Raw genomic sequence first — 7803 nt, 5'->3', positions numbered from 1 at the left:
TCCATAGGTTGAACAAACAGAGGAGTTTGGTGAAATGAGAATCATTAGATAAATGCTATTGAGCGAACTGATGGTGCTATGGGCTGGCAAATCTCTGGGTACAGGTGGATTTCATCATAGAATTTTAAAAGTGGCTAATGAGTTCATATTTGAATTAATGTTAATTTTCCAAGATTTATTAGATTCAGGCAAGTTTTCCTCAGACTGGAGAGTAACATATTTAATACTTCTGTTCTCGAAGGGAAAGATACATCATGGAAAATGTGGTCCCTTGAGTCTATGGCAATTAAACATTTGTTTTTGAATCAATTAAGGAGATTATAACCACCATGCCAAAGAGCTCGTGATAATTGAAAAGAATCAGCATGCTAATATGAAAACGAAATGTTGTTTCACCAATTTATTCATAGAATTCCGAGAGGGTGGAAAGAGACCATTTGGCCGATCAAGTCCTGCACCAACCCTCAAGTGCATCCCACCCAGATCCAGACCGCCACCCTACTCCCGGAATCCTGCATTTAGCATGGCTAACTCACCTAGCTTGTACATCCAAGGACATTATGCAATCCAGCATGGCTACTCCACCCAACCTACACATCTTTGGACTGTGGAGCCCCCAGTGGAAACTCACAAAGACATAGACAGAACAAGCAAACTCCAGATAGTCGACTCAAGGCTGAAATCAAGTAGGTGTCTCTGGCCGTGAGAGGGAGCCACTGTGCCACCATGCTGTCCTCAAGGAATTATTTAAAAGAGTATGTAAATTGGAGCCTGTGGATATACTGAACTTGAATATCCTAAAGGTGTTTGACATGTTTTCACAAAAAGCATATTGCACAGAGGAGCTCATGGTGTAAAGTATAGTTATAGAACATCAACTGACTGGCAGAAAACAGAATATGCAAAAATGGTTCTTTTGTCAAATTGTCTGTATATGACAATGTATGGTGGGGTTCCAACAGGCATCTCTGCTGGCTCCTCAACTTTCTACAATGACTTACAGGAGGGGATCAAAGGTATGTGGTTACATTTGCAGGCAACACAAAGATAGATGGAGATGTACATTGTGGGGATGACATATCAATTGTGCAGATTGATAGATTGGTTAAATAAATAAGCCAAACTCTTGCAAGTGGTGTACAACATGGTAAAATGCAATTTGTTACCTACTTGGAGAACAACTGCATAATTCTGAGATGCAGAGGGATCCGGGGGCCTCGCAAATAAGTCACAAGTTAGAATGCAAGCACAGCAAGTGATTAGAAAGGCCAATGACATAAATGTTAGGCGATTATGCCTCAGTTACAGAGCAATGGTGGGACTACATCTTGAACACGTGCTCAGTTTTGATATCCTTATCTAAGGAAGAATGAAAATGCATTAAAAGGCAATTCACAGAAGTTAAACTAGATTGACACCCACAATGAACATGGATTAGTGGTGCTGGAAGAGCACAGCAGTTCAGGCAGCATCCAACGAGCAGCGAAATCGACGTTTCGGGCAAAAGCCCTTCATCAGGAATAAAGGCAGTGAGCCTGAAGCATGGAGAGATAAGCTAGAGGAGGGTGGGGGTGGGGAGAGAGTAGCATAGAGTACAATGGGTGAGTGGGGGAGGAGATGAAGGTGATAGGTCAAGGAGGAGAGGGTGGAGTGGATAGGTGGAAAAGAAGATAGGCAGGTCGGATAAGTCCGGACAAGTCAAGGAGACAGTAACTGAGCTGGAAGTTTGGAGCTAGGATGAGGTGGGGGAAGGGGAAATGAGGAAGCTGTTGAAGTCCACATTGATGCCCTGGGGTTGAAGTGTTCCGAGGCAGAAGATGAGGCGTTCTTCCTCCAGGCGTCTGGTGGTGAGGGAGCGGCGGTGAAGGAGGCCCAGGACCTCCATGTCCTCGGCAGAGTGGGAGGGGGAGTTGAAATGTTGGGCCACGGGGCGGTTTGGTTGATTGGTGCGGGTGTCTCGGAGATGTTCCCTAAAGCGCTCTGCTAGGAGGCGCCCAGTCTCCCCAATGTAGAGGAGACCACATCGGGAGCAACGGATACAATAAATGATATTGGTGGATGTGCAGGTGAAACTTTGATGGATGTGGAAGGCTCCTTTAGGGCCTTGGATAGAGGTGAGGGAAGAGGTGTGGGCACAGGTTTTATAGTTCCTGCGGTGGCAGGGGAAAGTGCTAGAATGGGAGGGTGTGTCGTAGGGGGGGTGTGGACCTGACCAGGTAGTCACGGAGGGAACGGTCTTTACGGAAGGCATAAAGGGGTGGGGAGGGAAATATATCCCTGGTGGTGGGGTCTTTTTGGAGGTGGCAGAAATGTCGGTGGATGATTTGGTTGATGCAAAGGTTTGTAGGGTGGAAGGTGAGCACCAGGGACGTTCTGTCCTTGTTACGGTTGGAGGGGTGGGGTCTGAGGGCGGAGGTGCGGGATGTGGACGAGATGCGTTGGATGGCATCTTTAACCACGTGGGAAGGGAAATTGCGGTCTCTAAAGAAGGATGCCATCTGGTGTGTCCTATGGTGGAACTGGTCCTCCTGGGAGCAGATACGGCGGAGGCGGAGAAATTGGGAATACGGGATGGCATTTTTGCAAGAGATAGGGTGGGAAGAGGTGTAATCCAGGTAGCTATGGGAGTCAGTGGGTTTGTAAAAATTGTCAGTGTCAAGTCAGTCATCACTAATGGAGATGGAGAGGTCCAGGAAGGGGAGCGAGGTGTCAGAGATGGTCCAGGTAAATTTAAGGTCAGGGTGGAATGTGTTGGTGAAGTTGATGAATTGCTCAACCTCCTCGCGGGAGCACGAGGTGGCGCCAATGCAGTCATCAATATAGCGGAGGAAGAGGTGGGGAGTGATGCCGGTGTAATTACGGAAGATCAACTGTTCTACATAGCCAACAAAGAGACAGGCATAGCTGGGGCCCATACGTGTGCCCATGGCTACGCCTTTGGTCTGGAGGAAGTGGGAGGATTCAAAGGAGAAATTGTTAAGGGTGAGGACCAGTTCGGCCAAACGAATGAGAGTGTCGGTGGAAGGGTACTGTTGGGGACGTCTGGAGAGGAAAAAACGGAGGGCTTGGAGGCCCTGGTCATGGCGAATGGAGGTGGAGAGGGATTGGATATCCATGGTGAAGATAAGGCGTTGGAGGCCGGGGAAACGGAAGTCTTGGAGGAGGTGGAGGGCGTGGGTGGTGTCTCAAACGTATGTGGGGAGTTCCTGGACTAGGGGGGATAGGACAGTGTCAAGGTAGGTAGAGATGAGTTCAGTGGGGCAGGAGCATGCTGAGACAATGGGTCGGCCAGGGTGGTCAGGCTTGTGGATCTTGGGAAGGAGGTAGAACCGGGCAGTGCGGGGTTCCCGGACTACGAGGTTGGAAGCTTTGGGTGGGAGATCTCCTGAGGTGATGAGGTTCTGTATGGTCTGGGAGATGATGGTTCGGTGATGGGGGGTGGGGTCATGGTCAAGGGAGCAGGAGGAAGAGGTGTCCTCGAGTTGGCGTTTGGCTTCAGCGGTGTAGAGGTCAGTGCGCCAGACTACCACTGCGCCCCCTTTATCCGCTGGCTTGATGGTGAGGTTGGGATTGGAGTAGAGGGATTGGAGTGCTGCGCGTTGTGAGGGTGAGGGGTTGGAGTGGGGGAGGGGGAACGACAGGTTGAGGCGGTTAATGTCCCGGCGGCAGTTGGAAATGAAGAGGTCGAGGGCAGGTAATAGGCCAGTGCGGGGTGTCCAGGTGGATGCAGTGTGTTGGAGGTGGGCGAAGGGGTCCTCGGAAGGTGGGCAGGAGTCCTGATTGTGAAAGTAAGCTCGGAGGCGGAGGCGACGGAAGAATTGTTCGATGTCACGTCGTGTATTAAATTCATTGATGCGTGGACGGAGGGGGATGAAGCTGACTCCTTTGCTGAGGACTGATCGTTCGTCCTCAGTGAGTGGGAGGTCTGGAGGGATGGTGAAAACTCGGCAGGGCTGGGAGCTGGGATCTGGTGTGGGTGTGGAGCTGGGAGTGGGGTCGGAGCCAGTACCTGGAGTGGGTGTGATGGTGGGGGGAATGGGGGTGGAGGCATGAGCTGGGGTAATGTTGCCCTCGGGGTTCTGGGGTGTGGGGATAGTGACAGTGGGGTCTGTGGGGGGCGTGTCAGCAGAACGCAGGTGAGTGGCGCTGGTGGGGGCGGAAGTGGTGGTGATCATGGCAGTAGGGGAAGTCACTGAGCGTGTGGCATCAGCGATGATGTGAGGGCCGGAAGTGGCTGTGGGAGTGGCTTTTGCCCGAAACGTCGATTTCGCTGCTCGTTGGATGCTGCCTGAACTGCTGTGCTCTTCCAGCACCACTAATCCAGTATTTGGTTTTCAGCATCTGCAGTCATTGTTTTTACCCACAATGAACAGACTGTCTAATGGAAAATCATTAGGTAGGCAGGTCTGACTTTCAACAAGAGTTTGGAATAGCAAGGGGTGATTTGATTGAAGTTTCTATGAGCCTGAATGGTCTTCAAAAGATGAATGTTGAAGGATGTTTACTTATTGTTGTGAACGAACAATTAGATCACCCATTTATAGAGTCTTAGAGATGTACAACATAGAAACAGACCCTTCGGTCCAACCCGTCCATGCTGACCAGATATCCCAACCCAATCTAGTCCCACCTGCCAGTACCCGGCCCATACCCCTCCTATTCATATACCCATCCAAATACCTCAAATGTTGCAATTGTACCAGCCTCCACCACTTCCTCTGGCAGCACATTCCATACACATACCAACCTCTGCGTTAAAAGGTTACCCTTAAGGTCTCTTTTATATCTTTCCCCTCTCACCCTAAACCTATGCCCTCTAGTTCTGGACTCTCCAACTCCAAGGAAAAGACTTTGCCTCTTTATCCTATTCATGCCCTCAATTTTGTAAACCTCGATAAGGTCACCCCTTAGCCTCCAATGCTCCAGCAGCTCAAATCCTCCAACCAATGGCAACATTCTTGTAAATAGTTTCTGAACCCTTTCAAGTTTCACAACATCTTTCCAAAAGGAAGGAGACCAGAATTGCACGCAATATTCCAACAGTGGGCTAACCAATGTCCAATACAGCCGCAACATGTCCTCTCAACTCATGTACTCAAACTCTGACCAATAAAGGAAAGCATACCAAATGCCTTCTTCACTATCCCATCTACCTGCAACTCCACTTTCAAGGAGCTATGAACCTGCACTCCAAGGTCTCTTTGTTCAGCAACACTCCCGAGGACCTTACCAATAAGTGCATAAGTCCTGCTAAGATTGGCTTTCCCAAAATGCAGCACCTCGCATTTATCGTAATTAAACTCCATCTGCCACTTCTCAGCCCATTGGCCCATCTGGTCAAGATCCTGTTGTAATCTGAGGTTAACTCTCTTCTCTGTCCACTACCCCTCCAATTTTGGTGTCATCTGCAAACTTACTAAGTGTACCTCTTATGCTCGCATCAAAATCATTTTGGTAGATGACAAAAAGTAGAGGGCCCAGCACCGATTCTTGTGGCATTCCACTGGTCACAGCCTCCAGTCTGGAACACAACCCTCCACCACCACCCTCTGTCTTCTACCTTTGAGCCAGTTCTGTATCCAAGTGGCTAGTTCTCCCTATATTCCGTGAGATCTAACCTTACTAATCAATCTCCCATGGGGAATCTTGTCGAACGCCTTACTGAAGTCCATATAGATCACATCTACTGCTCTGCCCTCATCAATCCTCTTTGTTACTTCTTCAAAAAATGCAATCATTTGTGACAAAGAAGGAGAGAAATTCTTTGGAAGGTTGTGCAGCTTTGGAATACTTTGCGACAGAAGATAGTGAAGCCAGGAGCATTGAATATTTCTACGGCAGAAGTAGATTAATTCCTTTGCCTAAGAAGAATCTAAGGATATGGGGATGGATGCGAATGTGCAATGTATAACACAAAGTAATCAGCCATTATCTTCTTGGAGTGGAGCAGCTTAATGAGCCGAATGGCTTACTTCAGCTCCTAATTTGGACATTCATATATTCTGCTAGCAATAATGACCTGAGTTTGACTAGTATATATTTCCAATAAGCCCATGTTGATTCTGCTCAGTCCTATCATTAATTTTTAACTGTCCTGTTGTTGTACCTTTTATTACAGAACCCTGTGCTCTCTTCCTTCTTTCTAAAACAGTGGGATGACATGTGCCACTTTCCAATTACCACTTTCCAGTGAACTAGCGTTAACCACCAAGCCCAGGGAATTTAGCTACTTTAAATCCTATTCAATTCTCTGATGCATTTTTGTTTCATACATATTAATATCCGTCAGTTCTTCATTTATACTAGCCCCGACATTCGCCATAATTTCTGGGAGCTATTAGTATTTTCCACTGAATGACATTTCCATCACTGAACCTCTTACCAGCAACATCCTGTGATTTAAACCTGTGACCTCCTGATTCAGAGAGAAGGCTGATCCCTACTAGCAGCTGGTTTGGGTGTATGACTGTCACCAACACTGTGGCAGTTTGGGAAATCCATTCTTGTTGGGCCAGTAAATACTCAATTCACGCTGCTCAGTATCAAAGGAGTTGACAGTCAGTAATTTGATTTATCTGATACAGGTGAGATGTTTCCTGCCTCTGTGCCAAAATCAAAGAGCATGTCCAAAGAATCTGTCCCTAGTGGAGGTTTACTACTAACAATTGGAGTCCAAGACCTTTGTCCTTGGTTACGGATAGCTTATTGCTCGAGAGGTTGGATCAAGGGGACACCTATCCAGTTCTTGGTCAACTATCAACTATCCAGGGGCAGAGGGGCATCAACTTGTGCAGAAAGGAGCAGGAAGAAGCTAAACAGCATTCATGGGTTAAACGAATGAGTGGAAAAAATGTTTAATGTCACCCAATACGACAAAATCAGAACCATTTACTTTTCACCCAAGAAAGACTGATTGGAGAACTGCTAAATTATTAGAAACTAAGCACTATAAAAGGGGGAAAAAAAGACTTTGGAGACCAAGTACACAAATCATCAAAAGTAGCAGACAGGTACAAAAACCAATTGAAAAATACAAATAGAGGCCTCTATTACAAAGGAGATGAAATACATGGGGTTGAAAGTTATGTTTCAGTTCCAAGCATCATAGAATTCTAACATCACAGACAGACACCATTGGCCTGTCATGTCTGATAATTGAATTCTGGTGGAGTTTCCTCGCTTTCAAATTTATGGTGTTAAATTCTAACACCACCTCTGCACACTTCTGGAGACTTCGAGTTTACAGAATCGCACCACATTCCTCTCTACCTCCTCCAGGAATAACTATTTCTCCTGAGATACTGCCAGTTCCTCAGATTACTTGGCAACCCCAAATACAATCCGCATGTCAGGAAATCTCTGGTGCTGCCCCAACACCAACAGTCACCTTTGGAACTGTAGAAAATGCAGAAATCTAAGGTGCAAAGAGACTTGGGTGTTCTCGTCCAGGATTCTCTCAAGGTAAACTTACAGGTTGAGACAGTAGTTAGGAAGGCAAATGCAATGATGACATTTAATTTGACAGGACTTGAAGGTAAAAGTAGGGATGTCGTTGAGGCTTTGTAACACTCTGGTCAGGCCATATTTGGAGTATTGTGCGTAGTTTTGGGCCCAAATCTCAGGAAGGATGTCCTGGCCTAGGCGTGTGTTCAGAGGAGGTTCACGAGAATGGTCCCAGGAATGAACATTTGAACAAATAAGGAATGTTTGAGGACTCTGGGTCTATATTTAATGGAATTTAGAACGATGATGGGAGATCTAATTCAAACCGACAGAATTCTGAACAGACTGGATGTTGGGAAG

The sequence above is a fragment of the Chiloscyllium punctatum genome, chromosome 36 (assembly GCF_047496795.1).
Source record: "Chiloscyllium punctatum isolate Juve2018m chromosome 36, sChiPun1.3, whole genome shotgun sequence".
NCBI classification, from domain to species: domain Eukaryota; kingdom Metazoa; phylum Chordata; class Chondrichthyes; order Orectolobiformes; family Hemiscylliidae; genus Chiloscyllium; species Chiloscyllium punctatum.
Note: the sequence above shows the minus strand (reverse complement) of the source record.